The following is a 25,027-nucleotide window of genomic DNA, read 5'->3' as shown; positions in this document are numbered from 1 at the left end:
ATTTGGATTTATCTCCTCCCTACACATGGATTGATGCTATTGGCCCATAGGAACCTTAATTGGACCATAGTCTAAAGATTTATGAAAATCTAGACCCTTAGGCTAAGGTTCTTTATACCTATTTCCAATTAATTCCAATTGCACATTGGAAAATTTTTTTTAAATTTCTGTTTCAGGGGAACTCATCTGAATTATAAGAGATATTTTTCTATCCAAAAATATTCAAAATCTGAATATTCTCTCTCTAGAATATTTTCTGTCTCTAGGTTAAAACAGCCACAAACAAGATCTCTTATATTTTAGAAAAGGAATTGATTACAGGGGAATATACTAGACATCAAAAAGGGGTTGGGGGAGGAATCTTACATTCTACCCCACTTAAAAAACGCGAGATGTCCTCATCTCGCAACTTGGAATAATTTCGCAAGATGCACGAATATCAGACTTAGAGAAAAATTTTAATCACGATTAACCACCAAGAAAAGTCTTAAAGAGAGCAAGATTCAAAATAAGAACAAGATTTAAACTTTATTCATTCATGGGACTTATACAGTAAAGATAGAAGAACTCTTTACACTTCCATAAGCCCGTCCATCATATGGTCACAAAAGCAGTCCTCACAAGCTGCACAAGTATAGGGTAACTCATCTATGGGAATGATTCTGCTGGTTATTGCCGCACCTATCTCAGTGGTTTGAGGTGATCTAACAAAAGGACCTCTGAGAGGCAAGCCAAAAACGGGGTAAAGGCATATCTTCTCATGAGGAAGAAAACATGCCAGTAAGAAGACCCGCTCAGAAAACCCAGGATGCCTTGATCTCATGACACAGTAGTATCGGGGACCCAAACCCAAAGCTTCAATAACCATGGCCAAGCGGACATTGTTACGAAAGTGTTGCTGACCCCAGGGTGTTACCCTAGTTATGTTTTGATAGGTCCGCCATTTGGTATGCGCTACAGAAGTTCCTAGGTGAGGAAAAAGTGAGCGCTCATACTGTTCTATAAAGTCTTTCTTCACAGACTCTCTTGCGTCTTGAAGGTGAGAAATCATCAGGGATAAAACTAATTCCTGTTGCCAAGCCATGAAGGAGATTAAGAAAGAAAGGAGATTGATGGGAGTAAGATTACTGTGAGCGACAAGTAAAAGTTACGACTTATATAAAGGAAGGAGCTAGCGTAACCTAGAAGCCAACGGTAACTTGCCACTGAAGTTTTACCGTCTTTCCATGATTTGTTTTTGACACATTTTTCTATAGAAGGCATTAAGAATTTTGAGATGAGGAGATAAAAGAAACTTGTAGGCTAAGTCACCTACTTTCATTGAATTCAGATATAAGGATCACAATATCTGGGGGATAACTTCTTATACTCCCCAAGAGATAAAGAACTTCTTTTGGGCCATACTCGAATGAAAACCAAAACCTTGGTATCCAAAACACCGATTCTCACTTCTAAACTCATTGTTCTAAATCCTTAAAGTAGGCGTGACTCCTGAGAAGTATTTTAGGAAAAGGGTATTCCTTTTTTTAAACAGAAACTTTCTTTTATTTTAGAGAGGGAATAATTATAAGATCCGAAAGGGAGATTCTTACTCCTATATACCTCGAAGGCTGGGGAGGAATCTTACATCCTACCCCACTTAAAAAGTGCGAGATGTCCTCATCTCGCAAGGTAGAGGACAGCTCTTATTCTTAAGATCCAATTTTATTCTGGGGTTCCTTATATTCTGGGTGGTCAACCCAACAGAACACTGGGATAAATATCCCTTATATAGAACTCATCATTAAATAACAATTCATTCAGATTATATCATTCATATCTTTAACATGATAATAGTCCATTAGACCGAAAGTTTCCTTCGGAACATTCCTCCACACGGAAATTTCAGTCAAGCAAGTTCTCAATTTGACATCCCTTAACTTGATCTACCGGTCAAGTATTAACAGTAGCAATCTGACCGCACAACCCCTTAATCTCATAGTGATTTGCTGAATTCGTTATCATCATTCTAGTTATGAATATCATCACAGGGACTCGTCCCATTCCCCCTCATTGTGGTTTCATTATATTTCAACTAATTTTTAAAAATCCACATTTTTTTTTCAATCAGCATTTTCAATCAGCATTTTCAATCAGAATCCCAATCAATTCATCAATTCTCAAACAGAATTAAAAATCATATCAATCACATTCGAAATCATCATCCGGATAGCATTAATGCTTATAATTTCAAGTCTTAGATTTACTCGTATATACTGTCAGTAAAGAGCTGCAGTATACTCTCGGTATATACGGGTAGTCACGGCCCTTGGAATTATAAGGTAAATACTATCATGTCTAGGCCTCAAGCAAGTCAGGGATTCTATATAATTGCGGCACTTCCATCTGAAGACCCAATTACCAAATTACGAGTTTCAGTTTGAATATCAATTGTATGAATTATATCACACAATTATAACCTTTTTGTGTTTCTTGATAAATTTTTGATATATTTATCTTCTCAGTTGATCTTTATTAACCAAATGCTCTGATACCAACTGTAAGATCCCTGTTCCCACCGAGCAACGGATTCGGGGTACTGGCAGCGGAAGTAGCGCTTCTCGCGCGGGACAGGGGTCCCACACTCGGGGCCTCGCCCATGGATATCCGAATAAGAGACTAATCCGTCGGTTGTTCCAAAACCGAACTCGGAAAAACTTTCTTTACCGGAAAGCACGGGCGATTCCACCTGGATAACTTTTTACTCTAACGTAGTCAAGATCATTTCTGATCGAGATGATCCGATTACATCTATAAGATACTTAGTCAGTTCAAGGAAGAAACTTGCACTTGGATCATTGGGATCAACGCTTTTTTCCCCATTCAAGAGGCACAGCCGTTGATTCCTATCCATAGAACAGTTTCTGTTCGGGAATTTTTTTTTTCTATCGTAAAAACAAAAGTTTGAGTCTCGATTTACGGATCCATCAGTCCAGCCTAACCCCATCCGATCCCATGGGTTAGCCAACCGTCCAACCACTGTAGTGATGGGATCCAATTAAAAATTTGGTTAGGTTTTGTCCCGGGTACCAAGGAAAAGAGTTCCAAGGCCCCCTAGCCGGATGTTCATGCAAAATAAAACTAGTCACACCACTCACACACCCACCAATATGAAATTGCCTTTTTCAACCAGATTCAACCAGTTTAAAACAATCCTTTAATAAAACCATAGTATCATTGATCACCATCTTCCAATTTATCGAATTGATTCTTAATTTCCCATCATTCCTTCATCAGAGTATCTATGGCATCATTGGCAACTAGAACGCTCAGGAGCCATTTCGATAGTTCCTAGCCCATAATACTCGGTAATATAATCACTTATCAAGATGGACTCTCGTTGAAGATCAGCAAGATCAACCAACGGATCCATATAAGGAGCCATGGACTCATCCATTGAAGACCAGCAAGGTCAATCAACCAGATCCATGCTCGATTTCAGAAAACAACTCCAACTTTGTTCCAATATCTTCCTCGACGCACGCGTGGGTATCCTAGGCAACCCAGAGCCCGAGCACCGTATGGTCAGCACCCTCTAGGATCCTTCGCAGGTAACCTAGCGCTTCACGCATAGGCCGCTTCCTTGGCCCCTCATCCACCGTACCGGAAGCTCACCATTTTAATCGCACCGAGGCTGGTCAAGACCTCGGCCGACCTTGCTACGCGAGACGTCCTTCATTGACTCCCCGTCAGCAGTTGCAACTTTCTCATCACGACCTTAATCACAAGACGGTCAAAATGCTCCCCCCAGCATTCTTGACATAAAACAATCATTTACAAACAGCATTTACAATACAATTTCTATTTTAACTTTCATTTTTCCACATTATCCCTCTTGAATCTACATTACTTATTCCATATTCCATTTATAAGTATTCTCATCTCATCACATCATTTCCATCTCATCACTTCAGATTCCCTCACATCACAATCGTATATTCACATCCATACATCCACAACTATATGCGTACATTCACATCTACATGCATACATCTACATCCCTATGCATACATCCACATCCACATTCACATTCACCTCCATACATCTACATCTACATGCATACATCCACTCCACATTCACATCCACATCTATACATCTACATCTACATGCATACATCCACCTCTGCATCCACATCTACGTCTATACACCTACATCTACATGCATACATCCACATCTCCATTCACATCTACATCTATACATCTACATCTACATGTATACATCCACACCTCCATTCCCATCTACATCTATACATCTACATCTACATGTATACATCCACATCTCTATTCACATCTACATCTATACATCTACATCTACATATATACATCCACATCTCCATTCTCATCTACATCTATACATCTACATCTTCATGCATCCACCCACCTCCACCTCCACATCCACATCTACATCTATACATCTACATCTACAAGTATACATCCACATCTCTATTCACATCTACATCTATACATCTACATCTACATGTATACATCCACATCTCCATTCTCACCTACACCTATACATCTACATCTACATGCATCCACCCACCTCCACATCCACATCTACATCTATACATCTACATCTACATGCATACATCCACCTCCACATTCACACTCACATCCATACCTCTACATCTACATGCAAACATCCATATCTCCATGCATAATAATATTCTTTTAATTAATCTAGGATGATAGTTCCTAGGATATGGTAGGAAGTCCTCTTTTTATGCTTTGAATGAATTTATTTTATGCGTGATTTCTATAAAAATTTTGCCATAGCTCCGCTACTATGACTGATAAATCTCAATTTTTTTCTAAGGGATAAAGCTTATCATTAAGGAAATAATTAGAATGGTCTCTAATTGGGTCATCAATCCATAATGGATTGAATCATCAATGTGCATAAACTAAAAGCATAGCAAAAAGCCATTAATTTGGCCTCAAGCATAGCTTGATTAAGGAAAAGCTTTATGAAAAGCTTCATTTGGATTGAGAATGAGTCATGAGTATGACCATTTCTTGAGTGAGAGAGAGAAATTACATAAAAACCATTAGAATTTAAACATAAATGGAAATTAACTTCTATAGCATTTATTAAATTATGTAACTCTTCACTACTATTCACCAATTAACTTCAATAGCATTTAAAAAACCATACCAATTAAACTTCTCAAGCTTGAGAGGGGTTGAGAAGAGAGAATCATTGAGAAATTATAGAAAAGATCAAAATTCAATATACTTACCTTATGATTTGCTTGATTCTTTATTCACGGTAGAGGCCCCCAACCAATCAATTGGTTTAGTATGTTGATGGAGCCACCAATGGGGATTGAAGAAAGAGAGAAGTATCAAAAACTAGTGAATTATTAAAGAATTCACAGTTCTTGGCTTAGGTAGAGTAGAGTAACAATGCCTAAGACACTCTATATTTTGGCTTAGGTGGAGTAGAGTAATAAAGCATAAGACACTATATATTTTGGCTTAGGTGGAGTAGAGTAACAAAGCATAAGACACTATATATTTTGTCTTAGGTGGAGTAGAGTAACAAAGCATAAGATACTATATATTTTGGCTTAGGTGGAGTAGAGTAACAAAGCATAAGACACTATATATTTTGGCTTAGGTGGAGTAAAGTAACAAAGCATAAGACACTATGTTTTTTTCAACAAGGGGAGGCTTCTATTTATAGGAAAATTTGAGCTCCTAACCAAACAAACTGATTCTAGAATTTTCCAAGTCAGTTTGGTCACTTTTTAACCATTTTTAGGTCAATTAAGCTAACTTTTTGAAACTAGACTTGAATGAGGAGAGAGGAGAGATGAAATATCTTAATTTTTATGAGTTTAAAACTCATTCAAGCATGTGAAATATGCACCTCCTTTAAAGAATTCCCCTTCCTTACATATGTGTCATAATGGAATCATTTTAATATTGCTCATAGTTTTTTACTAATAAGCCTTGTACATTTTCAACTCTTCATCTTATGTGAGCATTTAAGGGACTCCCCTTCCTTACATATGTCTCATAATAAAATCATTTAAGGAAAATATGCACCTCCTTTAAAGAACTCCCCTTCCTTACATATGTGTCATAATGGAATCATTTTAATATTGCTCATAGTTTTTTACTAATAAACCTTGTACATTTTCAACTCTTCATCTTATGTGAAATATGCACCTTCTTTAAAGAACTCTCCTTCCTTACATAGGTGTCATAATGGAATCATTTTAATATTGCTCATAGTTTTTTTCTAATAAACCTTGTACATTTTCAACTCTTCATCTTATGTGAGCATTTAAGGGACTCCCCTTCCTTACATATGTGTCATAATAAAATCATTATTCCCAAAATATCTCATATTTTTAATATTGCTCATAGTTTTTTACTAATAAACCTTGTACATTTTCAACTCTTCACCTCATGTGAGCATTTACTCATTTTTGGGTATTTTCTTTTTACAATTTGGATTTATCTCCTCCCTACACATGGATTGATGCTATTGGCCCATAGGAACCTTAATTGGACCATAGTCTAAAGATTTATGAAAATCTAGACCCTTAGGCTAAGGTTCTTTATACCTATTTCCAATTAATTCCAATTGCACATTGGAAAATTCTTTTTAAATTTCTGTTTCAGGGGAACTCATCTGAATTATAAGAGATATTTTTCTATCCAAAAATATTCAAAATCTGAATATTCTCTCTCTAGAATATTTTCTCTCTCTAGGTTAAAACAGCCACAAACAAGATCTCTTATATTTTAGAAAAGGAATTGATTACAGGGGAATATACTAGACATCAAAAAGGGGTTGGGGGAGGAATCTTACATTCTACCCCACTTAAAAAACGCGAGATGTCCTCATCTCGCAACTTGGAATAATTTCGCAAGATGCACGAATATCAGACTTAGAGAAAAATTTTAATCACGATTAACCACCAAGAAAAGTCTTAAAGAGAGCAAGATTCAAAATAAGAACAAGATTTAAACTTTATTCATTCATGGGACTTATACAGTAAAGATAGAAGAACTCTTTACACTTCCATAAGCCCGTCCATCATATGGTCACAAAAGCAGTCCTCACAAGCTGCACAAGTATAGGGTAACTCATCTATGGGAATGATTCTGCTGGTTATTGCCGCACCTATCTCAGTGGTATGAGGTGATCTAACAAAAGGACCTCTGAGAGGCAAGCCAAAAACGGGGTAAAGGCATATCTTCTCATGAGGAAGAAAACATGCCAGTAAGAAGACCCGCTCAGAAAACCCAGGATGCCTTGATCTCATGACACAGTTGTATCGGGGACCCAAACCCAAAGCTTCAATAACCATGGCCAAGCGGACATTGTTACGAAAGTGTTGCTGACCCCAGGGTGTTACCCTAGTTATGTTTTGATAGGTCCGCCATTTGGTATGCGCTACAGAAGTTCCTAGGTGAGGAAAAAGTGAGCGCTCATACTGTTCTATAAAGTCTTTCTTCACAGACTCTCTTGCGTCTTGAAGGTGAGAAATCATCAGGGATAAAACTAATTCCTGTTGCCAAGCCATGAAGGAGATTAAGAAAGAAAGGAGATTGATGGGAGTAAGATTACTGTGAGCGACAAGTAAAAGTTACGACTTATATAAAGGAAGGAGCTAGCGTAACCTAGAAGCCAACGGTAACTTGCCACTGAAGTTTTACCGTCTTTCCATGATTTGTTTTTGACACATTTTTCTATAGAAGGCATTAAGAATTTTGAGATGAGGAGATAAAAGAAACTTGTAGGCTAAGTCACCTACTTTCATTGAATTCAGATATAAGGATCACAATATCTGGGGGATAACTTCTTATACTCCCCAAGAGATAAAGAACTTCTTTTGGGCCATACTCGAATGAAAACCAAAACCTTGGTATCCAAAACACCGATTCTCACTTCTAAACTCATTGTTCTAAATCCTTAAAGTAGGCGTGACTCCTGAGAAGTATTTTAGGAAAAGGGTATTCCTTTTTTTAAACAGAAACTTTCTTTTATTTTAGAGAGGGAATAATTATAAGATCCGAAAGGGAGATTCTTACTCCTATATACCTCGAAGGCTGGGGAGGAATCTTACATCCTACCCCACTTAAAAAGTGCGAGATGTCCTCATCTCGCAAGGTAGAGGACAGCTCTTATTCTTAAGATCCAATTTTATTCTGGGGTTCCTTATATTCTGGGTGGTCAACCCAACAGAACACTGGGATAAATATCCCTTATATAGAACTCATCATTAAATAACAATTTATTCAGATTATATCATTCATATCTTTAACATGATAATAGTCCATTAGACCGAAAGTTTCCTTCGGAACATTCCTCCACACGGAAATTTCAGTCAAGCAAGTTCTCAATTTGACATCCCTTAACTTGATCTACCGGTCAAGTATTAACAGTAGCAATCTGACCGCACAACCCCTTAATCTCATAGTGATTTGCTGAATTCGTTATCATCATTCTAGTTATGAATATCATCACAGGGACTCGTCCCATTCCCCCTCATTGTGGTTTCATTATATTTCAACTAATTTTTAAAAATCCACATTTTTTTTTCAATCAGCATTTTCAATCAGCATTTTCAATCAGAATCCCAATCAATTCATCAATTCTCAAACAGAATTAAAAATCATATCAATCACATTCGAAATCATCATCCGGATAGCATTAATGCTTATAATTTCAAGTCTTAGATTTACTCGTATATACTGTCAGTAAAGAGCTGCAGTATACTCTCGGTATATACGGGTAGTCATGGCCCTTGGAATTATAAGGTAAATACTATCATGTCTAGGCCTCAAGCAAGTCAGGGATTCTATATAATTGCGGCACTTCCATCTGAAGACCCAATTACCAAATTACGAGTTTCAGTTTGAATATCAATTGTATGAATTATATCACACAATTATAACCTTTTTGTGTTTCTTGATAAATTTTTGATATATTTGTCTTCTCAGTTGATCTTTATTAACCAAATGCTCTGATACCAACTGTAAGATCCCTGTTCCCACCGAGCAACGGATTCGGGGTACTGGCAGCGGAAGTAGCGCTTCTCGCGCGGGACAGGGGTCCCACACTCGGGGCCTCGCCCATGGATATCCGAATAAGAGACTAATCCGTCGGTTGTTCCAAAACCGAACTCGGAAAAACTTTCTTTACCGGAAAGCACGGGCGATTCCACCTGGATAACTTTTTACTCTAACGTAGTCAAGATCATTTCTGATCGAGATGATCCGATTACATCTATAAGATACTTAGTCAGTTCAAGGAAGAAACTTGCACTTGGATCATTGGGATCAACGCTTTTTTCCCCATTCAAGAGGCACAGCCGTTGATTCCTATCCATAGAACAGTTTCTGTTCGGGAATTTTTTTTTTCTATCGTAAAAACAAAAGTTTGAGTCTCGATTTACGGATCCATCAGTCCAGCCTAACCCCATCCGATCCCATGGGTTAGCCAACCGTCCAACCACTGTAGTGATGGGATCCAATTAAAAATTTGGTTAGGTTTTGTCCCGGGTACCAAGGAAAAGAGTTCCAAGGCCCCCTAGCCGGATGTTCATGCAAAATAAAACTAGTCACACCACTCACACACCCACCAATATGAAATTGCCTTTTTCAACCAGATTCAACCAGTTTAAAACAATCCTTTAATAAAACCATAGTATCATTGATCACCATCTTCCAATTTATCCAATTGATTCTTAATTTCCCATCATTCCTTCATCAGAGTATCTATGGCATCATTGGCAACTAGAACGCTCAGGAGCCATTTCGATAGTTCCTAGCCCATAATACTCGGTAATATAATCACTTATCAAGATGGACTCTCGTTGAAGATCAGCAAGATCAACCAACGGATCCATATAAGGAGCCATGGACTCATCCATTGAAGACCAGCAAGGTCAATCAACCAGATCCATGCTCGATTTCAGAAAACAACTCCAACTTTGTTCCAATATCTTCCTCGACGCACGCGTGGGTATCCTAGGCAACCCAGAGCCCGAGCACCGTATGGTCAGCACCCTCTAGGATCCTTCGCAGGTAACCTAGCGCTTCACGCATAGGCCGCTTCCTTGGCCCCTCATCCACCGTACCGGAAGCTCACCATTTTAATCGCACCGAGGCTGGTCAAGACCTCGGCCGACCTTGCTACGCGATGAAGAGAAGCAAGAGTGCTGTTGTTTAGATGAAGCTTTGTGTGAAGTGGGGACGGATGAGGTCCATTTTGATGAGGAACGGAGTTCATCTAAGGATGTGCTGAATATGGATGTTGCAGATGATGCCAATCCAAGTGTGGAGTTGGATTTTGAGTGTGTGCCTGAGGGAATAGGTGGTTTGTTTGATGGTAAGGAGCTTGACAGCTACTTTGTGGAGTCCATGAGTGAGGGGGTGACTGCAAGTAGTGGGCCGGAGGAGCTTGAAGAGACTGTGCAGGTCATGACGCCCGAAGAGATGGATTGTCAAAAGTCAGTGTCAGAGACGACCTCCAAGGTGACAAACCCTAGTCTTGTTAAGGTTGAGGAAGTGAGTTTTGAGTGTGTGCAACTGGATGTGGCGGGACACTGCAACGAGTGTGAGGAGAGTGAAGTTGGTAGGAATATTGAAGAGCTGGACACTGAATTGGAAGCGCTCTTGGATGAAGCAGCCATGGGGTTTTTGGTGTGTGGTGATGAAGTGCCAGTGCTTGTTCCTTCTTGTTATGGTGGAGATCAATTGGGAATTCCCCTAGTAGATCGGTGTCAGCTTGATAAGTGTGAAGATGGGAGTTTGATTAATAATGATGTAGAGTTTTGATGCTATCTTGGATGGTGTACTCGAGGACTCTGTATGCTTAGGGGACTTGGAAACTAAGCAAGTGAGTGAGTGTTCTGGGAGTTCAAAGGTTTGTGAAACGATTGGCACCTTCATAGTAGCCTTGAGCTACAAGTAGCTGCTTCTCCACCCACATTTTGATACTATTAAGGTATCGTGATTGTGGTAGTCTCGATGGAGTTTTCTTTTGGGTTGATGTGGAAGGTTTGGGGAGCTCCTTGACTTTGGTTGGTGTTGAGGCTGCAGGTGTGAGACTCATTTGGCATTGTTGATGATGAGGTTAGAGTCTGTTATGGAGTGGTTTTCGATGGAGCATGTGGTTGTCTCCTTTGGTGAGTTTTGTCGATGAAGATGCATAGGAGCCGGGGCCTTTCCTTTGAGTTCCATGTTAGAGTTAAATGGTTGGGTTCTGGGAAATTCTTTAGGAATAGCTGCTGATTGCGAGGTTTTGGCATCAAACTTTGTAGGTGAGGATGGGGTTGATGGAGTTGAGGCTTTATCGGAGTTGGTTGTTGACGTAGATGGTAGGTCATTATATAGAGGGGCTTTTGTGGAAGAGGCTTGTATTCTTTTGCATTCAGCATCATAGATATCCATTAAAGTTGGATCCTCTTCCTCGCAGTATGGTATTGGTAACTTTTTATCGTTGACGATTTCATGATGACTCTATCGCTGGCAAAGCACAGTGGTGCTTGGGTAGCAACAATCCATTTATGCCCCAAGATCAAATCTGCTTCCAACACATACTCAACCACAAAAAACTTGCAAGTGAGGGGGTTAGTTTCAATATACATTGCATGTTCAAAGTAACCCAAACATGGCATGTTCAAGTCTTATGTAAAGGTAATCCTTTCAAGATGTGCCTTGAGTGTTGGTTGAACTAACAAATCCCATAGCTCGAGATTCATGAGATTGTGATCTCGTGTTGGATAAAGCTGTGCTTTAGCTGTGGTGATTTTATTTGCAATTTTCAATCCAACAAAAATCCTAGGGATCTTTTCAGTAAGATGTGTTGGAAGTTCCAGCTCTTGCAAGGTTTCTTTCTCCCATAATAGCAACTAGTATTGGACCCGCACGTTGCTGCGATAGGTAGAGTTCTAGAAAAAATAAGCTCGGTTTCTCCAAGATTTAGGTCATGTTTTAAGTAGAAATAATACATTATTTCAAGTGACTTCATATGTACATATGTCAAAATAACATCCATGTCTCGTAGATTTATAGCGAAAACAAAAATATCATAATAATGTAGCATACAAGGATGCAAAAAAGGACCAATATTACATATTCTCAAAATGTACCACAAAATACAATACGCTCTCTATTGTGAAGCGGTGATCCATCCCGTACATGCTCTACTATCGATGAATGCAAAGGATATGTACAAACAACACAACGATAAATCAAATCTCAAAAGGACCTATACATAACGACACATCAATAAATAAAATCTCAAAAAAAATCTTATAATAGAAAAACATAATCAAAATTATCTCGTGCAGCAATAGAACATCGACGAGTGGATGGTACATGAGGAGCTCTAGTATAAAACCCATAACGGATACCAATGGTCATGATGGATGTAAGAAACAACTAGTCATCGACGACGGGTACTGAATACCCCTCAAATGATGCAAAGCATCTGTCCATCTCTCTCCAAAACAAATAGACACCCCACTCCTCATCAGGAACACCGATCCCGTACATCTCGATGTCTTTGTCGACAACTCTTACCATAAACATATCAATGTCATGCAATATCCTAAAATCAAAGCATAACAAATATGTTATATAATATGTCTGTCAAAGCATAAACAACAAAAATAGGTACTTTTACCATGGACAAATATGTATAAAAAAAGAAATCACAACAAAATTAATCAAATTGCAGAACTTAAATAAGAAACCTGACTTGTCACTCTGAAGTCATCAAGATCTCCTTATAAACAATATTGTTTGTTGTAGGTGTATAACTTTTAAGATCATCAAATGAAGACTCCACATTAGCGTTATCCTCAAGTAACACCTTCACAGCATGAGGGGAGCCTGCTCGTGAGACAATGCGACATAAAATTGCCCATGAGTAAACACTGGAGTCACCAATCAAGACATTTAGGGTTTGGCCTTGTGATTTGTTTATTGACATGCCAAATGCTAGCTGCACGGGAAACTGTCTCTGCCGCCTCAATGGTGAATGGTAGTTGGGCCTTGGTGGATATAATGGTAATCCGTGGAAGAAATACTCTTTCACCAACTTTAGTACCAGTGATGATTTTAGTCTCCAAGACTTTAGAGTGAAAGGCCTTACATATCATCCGTGTACCATTACAGATTCCACATCTTGGATCCAAGTTACGAAGCGAAATAACAGGAACTTCTAACTTTAAAACCAAGCAGTGAGCTGGATATCCGCCCCGAAGGTCGATTGCGTTCAAAAGTTCTATGGAATATAGGAATGAATTTTCATCATTTTCAAGAATTGAATCGGCACTGAAATATTGCTTAGGCTCACCAGGCATTGCATCCAAAGCTGTCTTATTCACAATATCCACTTGACTGTTTATCGGAGCAAGAATAGCATGCTCACTAAATTATAAAGCATATTGTAAGATCCCTGTTCCCACCGAGCAACAGATTCGGGATACTAGCAGCGGAAGTAGCACTTCTCGCGCGGGACAGGGGTCCCACATTCGGGGCCTCACCCACGGATATCCGGATAAGAGACTAATCCGTCGGTTGTTCCAAAATCGAACCCGAAAAAACTTCCTTTACCGAAAAGCACGGGTGATTCCACCAGGATAACTTAATACTCTAACGTAGTCAAGATCATTTCAGATTGAGCTGATCCAATTACATCTATAAGATACTTATTCAGATCAAGGAAGAAACTTGCACTTGGATCATTGGGATCAACGCTTTTTTCCCCATTCAAGAGGCACAGCCGTTGATTCCTATCCATAGAACAGTTACTGTCCGGGATTTATTTTATCTATCGTAAAAACAAAAGTTTGAGTTTCGATTTACGGATCCATCAGTCCAGCCTAACCCCATCCGATCCCATGGGTTAGCCAACCGCCCAACCACTGTAGTGATGGGATCCAATTAAGAATTTGGTTAGGTTTTGTCCCGGGTACTAAGGAAAAGAGTTCCAAGGCCCCCTAGCCGGATGTTCATGCAAAAATAAAACTAGTCACACCACTCACACACCCAATATGAAATTGCCTTTTTTCACAGATTCAACCAGTTTAAAACAATCCTTTAATAAAACCATAGTATCACTAATCACCATCTTCCAATTTATCCAGTTGATTCTTAATTTTCCCATCATTCCTTCATCAGAGTATCTATGGCATCATTGGCAATTAGGACGCTCACCACCTGTCCACTCAGGGACCGTTTCCTAATCCCTAGCCCATAATACTCGACAATATAATCACTTATCAAGATGGACTCTCGTTGAAGATCAGCAAGATCAACTAACAGATCCATATAAAGAGCCATGGACTCATCCATTGAAGACCAGCAAGGTCAATCAACCAGATCCATGCCCGATTTCAGAAAACAACTCCAACTCTGTTCCAATATCTTCCTCGACGCACGCGTGGGTATCCTAGGCGACCCAGAGCCCGAGCACCGTATGGTCAGCACCCTCTAGGATCCTTCGTAGGTGACCTAGCGCTTCACTCATAGGCCGCTTCCTTGGCCCCTCATCCACCGTACCGGAAGCTCACCATTTTAATCGCACCGAGGCTGGTCAAGACCTCGGCCGACCTTGCTACGCGAGACGTCCTTCATTGACTCTTCGTCAGCAGTTGCAACTTTATCAGTTAGGTCCACGACCTTAATCACAAGACGGTCAAAATGCTCCCCCAGCATTCTTGACATAAAACAGTCATTTACAAACAGCATTTACAAATAGCATTTACAAACAGTTTACAATACAATTTCTATTTTAACTTTCATTTTTCCACATTATCCCTCATCAATCTACATTACTTATTCCATATTCCATTTATATGTATACTCATCCCATCACATCATTTTCCATCTCATCACTTCAGATTCCTTCACCACATATCATATATTCACATCCATACATCCACATCTACATCCATACATCTATTTTCACATCCACATCTACATGCACATTCACATCCATACATCCACATCTACATGCACATTCACATCCATACATCCACATCTATATGCGTACATTCACATCTACATGCATACATCCACATCTCTATGCATACATCCACATCCACATTCACATTCACCTCCATACATCTACATCTACATGCATACATACACCTCCACATTCACATCCACATCTATACATCTACATCTACATGCATACATCCACCTCCACATATACATCCACATCTACATCTACATCTACATGCATACATCCACCTCCACATCCACATCTACATCTATACATCTACATCTACATGCATACATCCACATCTCCATTCACATCTACATCTATACATCTACATCTACATGCATCCATCCACCTCCACATCCACATCTACATCTATACATCTACATCTACCTGCATACATCCACCTCCACATCTACATCTACATGCATACATCCACCTCCACATTCACATCTACATCTATACATCTACATCTACATGCATACATCCACATCTACATCTATACATCTACATCTACATGCATCTATCCACCTCCACATCCACATCTATATCTATACATCTACATCTACATGCATACATCCACATCTCCATTCACATCTACATCTATACATCTACATCTACATGCATCCATCCACATCTCCATTTACATCCTCATCTATACATCTACTTCTACATGCATACATCCACATCTCCATGCATACATCCACCTCCACATTCACACTCACATCCATACATCTACATCTACATGCAAACATCCACATCTCCATGCCTAATAAAATTCTTTTAATTAATCTAGGATGATAGTTCCTAGAATATGGTAGGAAGTCCTCTTTTTATGCTTTGAATGAAATTATTTTATGCGTAATTTCTATAAAAATTTTGCCATAGCTCCGCTACTATGACTGATAAGTCTCAATTTTTTCTAAGGGATAAGGCTTATCATTAAGAAAATAATTAGAATGGTCTCTAATTGGATAATCAATCCATAATGGATTGAATCATCGATATACATACACTAAAAGTATAGAAAAAAGCCATTAATTTGGCCTCAAGCATAGCTTAATCTTGGATTAAGGAAAAGCTTCATTTGGATTGAAAAGGGTCATGAGTATGACCCTTTCTTAAGTGAGAGAGAGAAAAACCATTAGAATTAAATATAAATAGAATTTTATGTAATTCTTTACTATCATTAATTAATTAACTTCAATAGCATTTCAAAAACCATATCAATTAAGCTTCTCAAGCTTGAGAGGGGTTGAGAAGAGAGAATCATTGAGAAATTATAGAAAAGATCAAATTTCACTATACTTATCTTATAATTTGCTTGATTCTTTGATCACGGTAGAGGCCTCCAACCAATCAATTGGTTTAGTATGTTGATGGAGTCACCAATGGGGATTTAAGAAAGAGAGAAGTGTCAAAAACTAGTGAATTATTAAAGAATTCATAGTTCTTGGCTTAGGTGGAGTAGAGTAACAATGCATAAGACACTATATCTTTTTCAACAAGGGAAGGCTTCTATTTATAGAAAAAATTGAGCTCCTAACCAAACAAACTGATTCTAGAATTTTCCAAGTCAGTTTGGTTGAATTTGGACTAGATTTGGACCTAGTTTGGTTACTTTTTGATTCGATTTGGTTCCATTTTGATTTGGTTTGGTTCAAAAAGAGATATGAGAGATAAAAATATCACATTATTTTTGAATTTAAAACTCATTCAAGCATGTGAAATATGCACCTCCTTTAAAGAACTCCCCTTCCTTACATATGTGTCAAAATTCTATTGCTCATAGTTTTTTTACTAATAAACCTTGTACATTTTCAACTCTTCATCTTATGTGAAATATGCACCTTCTTTAAAGAACTCTCCTTCCTTACATATGTGTCAAAATTTTATTGTTCATAGTTTTTTTTTCTAATAAACCTTGTACATTTTCAACTCTTCATCTTATGTGAAATATGCACCTTCTTTAAAGAACTCTCCTTCCTTACATATGTGTCAAAATTTTATTGCTCATAGTTTTTTACTAATAAACCTTATACATTTTCAACTCTTCATCTTATGTGAAATATGCACCTTCTTTAAAGAACTCTCCTTCCTTACATATGTGTCAAAATTTTATTGCTCATAGTTTTTTACTAATAAACCTTTGTACATTTTCAACTCTTCATCTTATGTGAGCATTTACTCATTTTTGGGTATCTTCTTTTACAATTTGGATTTATCTCCTCCCTACACATGGCTTGATGCTATTGGCCCATAGGAACCTTAATTGGACCATAATCCAAAAATTTCTGAAAATCTAGACCCTTAGACTAAGGTCCTTTATACCCATTTCCAATTAATTCCAATTGTACATTGGAAAATTCTTTTTGAATTTTTGTTTCAGGGAAACTTATTTTAATAAGATGAGTTATTTTTCTATCCAAAAATATTCATAATCTGAATATTCTCTCTCTAGAATAATTTTCTCTCTCTAGGCTAAAACAGTTAGAAATAAGGTCTTTATATTTCTGAAGAGGGATTGATTACAGGGGAAGATACTAGATATCAAAAAGGGGGTTGGGGGAGGAATCTTACATTCTATCCCACTTAAAAAACGCGAGATGTCCTCATCTTGCAACTTGGGATAATTTCGCAAGATGCACGAATATGAAACTTAGAGAAAAATTTTAATCAAGATTAACCACCAAGAAAAATCTTAAAGAGAGCAAGATAAGAACAAGATTTAAACTTTATTCATTCTCGGAACTTATACAGTAAAGATAGAAGAACTCTTTACACTTCCATAAGCCCGTCCATCATATGGTCACAAAAGCAGTCCTCACAAGCTGCACAAGTATAGGGTAACTCATCTATGGGAATGATTCTGCTGGTTATTGCCGCACCTATCTCAGTGGTATGAGGTGATCTAACAAAAGGACCTCTGAGAGGCAAGCCAAAAACGGGATAAAGGCATATCTTCTCATGAGGAAGAAAACACGCCAGTAAGAAGACCCGCTCAGAAAACCCAAGATGCCTTGATCTCATGACGCAGTAGTATCGGGGACCCAAACCCAAAGCTTTAATAACCATGGCCAAGTGGACATTGTTACGAAAGTGCTGCTGACCTCAGGGTGTTACCCTAGTTATGTTTTGATAGGTCCTCCATTTGGTCTGCGCTACAGAAGTTCCTAGGTGAGGAAAAAGTGAGCGCTCATACTGTTCTATAAAGTCTTTCTTCACAGACTCTCTTGCGTCTTGAAGGTGAGAAATCATCAGGGATAAAACTAATTCCTGTTGCCAAGCCATAAAGGAGATTAAGAAAGAAAGGAGATTGATGGGAGTAAGATTACTGTGAGCGACAAGTAAAGTTACGACTTATATAAAGGAAGGAGCTAGCGTAACCTAGAAGTCAACGGTAACTTGCCACTGAAGTTTTATCGTCTTTCCATGATTTGAGTTTGACACATTTTTCTATAGAAGGCATTAAGAATTTTGAGATGAGGAGATAAAAGAAACTTGTAGGCTAAGTCACCTAATTTCATTGAATTCAGATATAAGGTCACAATATCTGGAGGATAACTCCTTATACTCCCCAAGAGATAACTCCTTATACTCCCCAAGAGATAAAGAACTTCTTTTGGGCCATACTCGAATGAAAACCAAAACCTTGGTATCCAAAACACCGATTCTCACTTCTGAACTCATTGTTCTAAATCCTTAAAACAGGTGGGACTCCTGAGAAGTATTCTAGGAAAAGGGTCTTCCTTTTTTAAACAGAACTTTCTTTTATTTTAGAGAGGGAATAATTATAAGATCAGAAAGGGAGATTCTTACTCCTGTATACCTCGAAGGCTGGGGAGGAATCTTACATTCTACCCCACTTAAAAAGTGCGAGATGTCCTCATCTCGCAAGGTAGAGGACAGCTCTTTTTCTTAAGATCCAATTTTATTCTGGGGTTCCTTATATTATGGTCAACCCAACAGAACACTGGGATAAATATCCCTTATATAGAACTCATCATTAAATAACAATTCATTCAGATCATGTCATTCATATCTTTAACATGATAATGGTCCATTAGACCGAAAAGTTTCCTTCGGAACATTCCTCCACGGAAATTTCAGTCAAGCAAGTTCTCAATTTGACATCCCTTAACTTGATCTACCGGTCAAGTATTAACAGAAGCAATCTAACAACACAACCCACTAATCTCATAGTGATTTGCTGAATTCATTATCATCATTCTAGTTATGAATATCATCACAGGGACTCGTCCCATTCCCCCTCATTGTGGTTTCATTATATTTCAACTAATTTTTAAAAATCATCATTTTTCAATCAGAATTTTCAATCAGAATTTTCAATCAGAATCCAAATCAATTCATCCATTCTCAAACAGAATTAAAAATCATATCAATCACATTCGAAATCATCATCTAGATAGCATTAACGCTTATAATTTCAAGTCTTATATTTACTCATATATACTGTTAGTAAAGAGCTGCAGTATACTCTCGGTATATACGGGTAGTCACGGCCCTTGGAATTATAAGGTAAATACTATCATGTCTAGGCCTCGAGCAAGTCAGGGATTCTATATAATTGCGGTACTTCCATCTGAAGAACCAATTATTAATTTATGAATTTCAGTTTGAATATCAAATTGTATAAATTATATCACACAATTATAACCTTTTTGTGTTTCTTGATAAATTTTTGACATATTTGTCTTCTCAGTTGATCTTTATTAACCAAATTCTCTGATACCAACTGTAAGATCCCTGTTCCCACCGAACAACAGATTTGGGAACCTAGCAGCAGAAGTAGCACTTCTCGCGCGGGACAGGGGTCCCACATTCGGGGCCTCACCCGCGGATATCCGGATAAGAGACTAATCCATCGGTTGTTCCAAAACCGAACCCGGAAAAACTTCCTTTACCGGAAAGCACGGGCGATTCCACCAGGATAACTTAATACTCTAACGTAGTCAAGATCATTTCTGATTGAGCTGATCCAATTACATCTATAAGATACTTGGTCAGATCAAGGAAGAAACTTGCACTTGGATCATTGGGATCAACGCTTTTTTTCCCATTCAAGAGGCGGCACAGCCGTTGATTTCTATCCATAGAACAGTTACTGTCCGGGATTTATTTTATCTATCGTAAAAACAAAAGTTTGAGTTTCGATTTACGGATCCATCAGTCCAGCCTAACCCCATCCGATCCCATGGGTTAGCCAACCGCCCAACCACTGTAGTGATGGGATCCAATTAAGAATTTGGTTAGGTTTTGTCCCGGGTACCAAGGAAAAGAGTTCCAAGGCCCCCTAGCCGGATGTTCATGCAAAAATAAAACTAGTCACACCACTCACACACCCAATATGAAATTGCCTTTTTCACAGATTCAACCAGTTTAAAACAATCCTTTAATAAAACCATAGTATCACTGATCACCATCTTCCAATTTATCCAGTTGATTCTTAATTTTTCCATCATTTCTTCATCAGAGTATCTATGGCATCATTGGCAACTAGGACGCTCACCACCTGTCCACTCAGGGGCCGTTTCCTAATCCCTAGCCCATAATACTCGGCAATATAATCACTTATCAAGATGGACTCTCGTTGAAGATCACAAGATCAACCAACAGATCCATATAAAGAGCCATGGACTCATCCATTGAAGACCAGCAAGGTCAATCAACCAGATCCATGCCCGATTTCAGAAAACAACTCCAACTCTGTTCCAATATCTTCCTCGACGCACGCATGGGTATCCTAGGCGACCCAGAGCCCGAGCACCGTATGGTCAGCACCCTCTAGGATCCTTCGCAGGTGACCTAGCACTTCACTCATAGGCCGCTTCCTTGGCCCCTCATCCACCGTACCGGAAGCTCACCATTTTAATCGCACCGAGGCTGGTCAAGACCTCGGCCGACCTTGCTACGCGAGACGTCCTTCATTGACTCTCCGTCAGCAGTTGCAACTTTATCAGTTAGGTCCACGACCTTAATCACAAGACGGTCAAAATGCTCCCCCAGCATTCTTGACATAAAACAGTCATTTACAAACAGCATTTACAAACAGTTTACAATACAATTTCTATTTTAACTTTCATTTTTTCACATTATCCCTCATCAATCTACATTACTTATTCCATATTCCATTTATATGTATACTCATCCCATCACATCATTTTCCATCTCATCACTTCACATTCCTTCACATCACATATCATATATTCACATCCATACATCCACATCTACATCCATACATCTATTTTCACATCCACATCTACATGCACATTCATGCATCCACATCCATACATCCACATCTACATGCACATTCACATCCATACATCCACATCTACATGCACATTCACATCCATACATCCACATCTATATGCGTACATTCACATCTACATGCATACATCCACATCTCTATGCATACATCCTTATCCACATTCACATTCACCTCCATACATCTACATCTACATGCATACATCCACCTCCACATTCACATCCACATCTATACATCTACATCTACATGCATACATCCACCTCCACATCTACATCCACATCTACATCTACATGCATACATCCACCTCCACATCCACATCTACATCTATATGCATACATCCACCTCCACATCCACATCTACATCTATACATCTACATCTACATGCATACATCCACATCTCCATTCACATCTACATCTATACATCTACATCTACATGCATCCATCCACCTCCACATCCACATCTACATCTATACATCTACATCTACCTGCATACATCCACCTCCACATCTACATCTACATGCATACATCCACCTCCACATTCACATCTACATCTATACATCTACATCTACATGCATACATCCACATCTCCATTCACATCTACATCTATACATCTACATCTACATGCATCCATCCACCTCCACATCCACATCTATATCTATACATCTATATCTACATGCATACATCCACATCTCCATTCACATCTACATCTATACATCTACATCTACATGCATCCATCCACATCTCCATTTACATCCTCATCTATACATCTACTTCTACATGCATACATCCACATCTCCATGCATACATCCACCTCCACATTCACACTCACATCCATACATCTACATCTACATGCAAACATCCACATCTCCATGCCTAATAAAATTCTTTTAATTAATCTAGGATGATAGTTCCTAGAATATGGTAGGAAGTCCTCTTTTTATGCTTTGAATGAAATTATTTTATGCGTAATTTCTATAAAAATTTTGCCATAGCTCCGCTACTATGACTGATAAGTCTCAATTTTTTCTAAGGGATAAGGCTTATCATTAAGGAAATAATTAGAATGGTCTCTAATTGGATCATCAATCCATAATGGATTGAATCATCGATATACATAAACTAAAAGTATAGAAAAAAGCCATTAATTTGGCCTCAAGCATAGCTTAATCTTGGATTAAGGAAAAGCTTCATTTGGATTGAAAAGGGTCATGAGTATGACCATTTCTTAAGTGAGAGAGAGAAAAACCATTAGAATTAGATATAAATAGAATTTTATGTAATTCTTTACTATCATTAATTAATTAACTTCAATAGCATTTCAAAAACCATATCAATTAAGCTTCTCAAGCTTGAGAGGGGTTGAGAAGAGAGAATCATTGAGAAATTATAGAAAAGATCAAATTTCACTATACTTATCTTATAATTTGCTTGATTCTTTGATCACGGTAGAGGCCTCCAACCAATCAATTGGTTTAGTATGTTGATGGAGTCACCAATGGGGATTTAAGAAAGAGAGAAGTGTCAAAAACTAGTGAATTATTAAAGAATTCATAGTTCTTGGCTTAGGTGGAGTAGAGTAACAATGCATAAGACACTATATCTTTTTCAACAAGGGAAGGCTTCTATTTATAGAAAAAATTGAGCTCCTAACCAAACAAACTGATTCTAGAATTTTCCAAGTCAGTTTGGTTGAATTTGGACTAGATTTGGACCTAGTTTGGTTACTTTTTGATTCGATTTGGTTCCATTTTGATTTGGTTTGGTTCAAAAAGAGATATGAGAGATAAAAATATCACATTATTTTTGAATTTAAAACTCATTCAAGCATGTGAAATATGCACCTCCTTTAAAGAACTCCCCTTCCTTACATATGTGTCAAAATTCTATTGCTCATAGTTTTTTTACTAATAAACCTTGTACATTTTCAACTCTTCATCTTAATATGTGAAATATGCACCTTCTTTAAAGAACTCTCCTTCCTTACATATGTGTCAAAATTTAATTGTTCATAGTTTTTTTTCTAATAAACCTTGTACATTTTCAACTCTTCATCTTATGTGAAATATGCACCTTCTTTAAAGAACTCTCCTTCCAAGTCAATATTAGATAAAATGGGAAAAATCCCTCAAAATGGGAATGTATTTAAAAAAATTTATTTTGGCCATAACTTGAACATGCAAACTCCAAATTTGTCGAACAAAGTAGATCTAGATTCTACGTTTCAAGCTCTTTCCAATGATATGTCACATGAATATGTTTTGACAAACTTTTGGATGAGTTTACCATACCCCCACTTTTTTCATGGGAATGGGATTTTTCCCACTTTATCTAATATTGCTCATAGTTTTTTACATATGTGACAAAATTTTATTGCTCATAGTTTTTTACTAATAAACCTTATACATTTTCAACTCTTCATCTTATGTGAAATATGCACCTTCTTTAAAGAACTCTCCTTCCTTACATATGTGTCAAAATTTTATTGCTCATAGTTTTTTTACTAATAAACCTTGTACATTTTCAACTCTTCATCTTATGTGAGCATTTACTCATTTTTGGGTATCTTCTTTTACAATTTGGATTTATCTCCTCCCTACACATGGCTTGATGCTATTGGCCCATAGGAACCTTAATTGGACCATAATCCAAAAATTTCTGAAAATCTAGACCCTTAGACTAAGGTCCTTTATACCCATTTCCAATTAATTCCAATTGTACATTGGAAAATTCTTTTTGAATTTCTGTTTCAGGGGAACTTATTTTAATAAGATGAGTTATTTTTCTATCCAAAAATATTCATAATCTGAATATTCTCTCTCTAGAATAATTTTCTCTCTCTAGGCTAAAACAGTTAGAAACAAGGTCTTTATATTTCTGAAGAGGGATTGATTACAGGGGAAGATACTAGACATCAAAAAGGGGGTTGGGGGAGGAATCTTACACATATGTCGTAGTGATAGCCAATTCAAAGTATACCCAATGTACCAAGTCTTTAAGAGTCGATCTTTGCAAGACCATATTAGTTGGTAGTGTCACCATCGTATTATCATTGCCGCTACAATCCACTCCATTCCCAATATTCATGACCCACTATTTAAACTCATTGCATCCATTAGTATTGCTTGATTGAATACGCATATTTTTAGTTAACTTTAGAACTTTGATAGAGATCCATAGAAAGGAACGACACAATGTTGCATTAACAATATCCTCACGTCTTCCCTTCATAATAACAGGCAAGATTTGTCTAAAATATCCCCCCATTAATACAACCTTTCCACCAAATGGCTTATCTGAGAATAATACATCTTGTAAGCTCCTATCCAATGCTTCAAAAGCATAACGATGAATCATTGGAGCCTCATCCCAAATAATGAGCTTACAAACTCTCAAAACCTCAGCAAGTTGTCCATGTATAGGGATTTTTCAAGTTGAAGAATTGTTTAGCTTCAGAGGTATCTTGAATCTAGAATGTGCAGTACATCCATTCACCAAGAGTAGAGAAGCAATACCTCACGATGCAGTGGCCAAAGCAAGATGCCCTTGTCCACGTACTCGCGCAATCAAGCAATTATACAAATAGGTCTTGTCCGATCCCCCCGGACCATCTAGGAAAAAAATATCACCTGCATCTATCACAATTGCATGCATTACAGCATCGAAAGCAACACGCTGGCTATCTGTTAATGTTGACTCCATAGCACTTGTTGATAGGTTAGATTGTTCG

This window comes from Cibotium barometz, chromosome 14 (assembly GCF_041138505.1).
Source record: "Cibotium barometz isolate CiBa-2024 chromosome 14, ASM4113850v1, whole genome shotgun sequence".
Lineage (NCBI taxonomy): Eukaryota > Viridiplantae > Streptophyta > Polypodiopsida > Cyatheales > Cibotiaceae > Cibotium > Cibotium barometz.
This window is presented reverse-complemented; position numbering follows the sequence as displayed.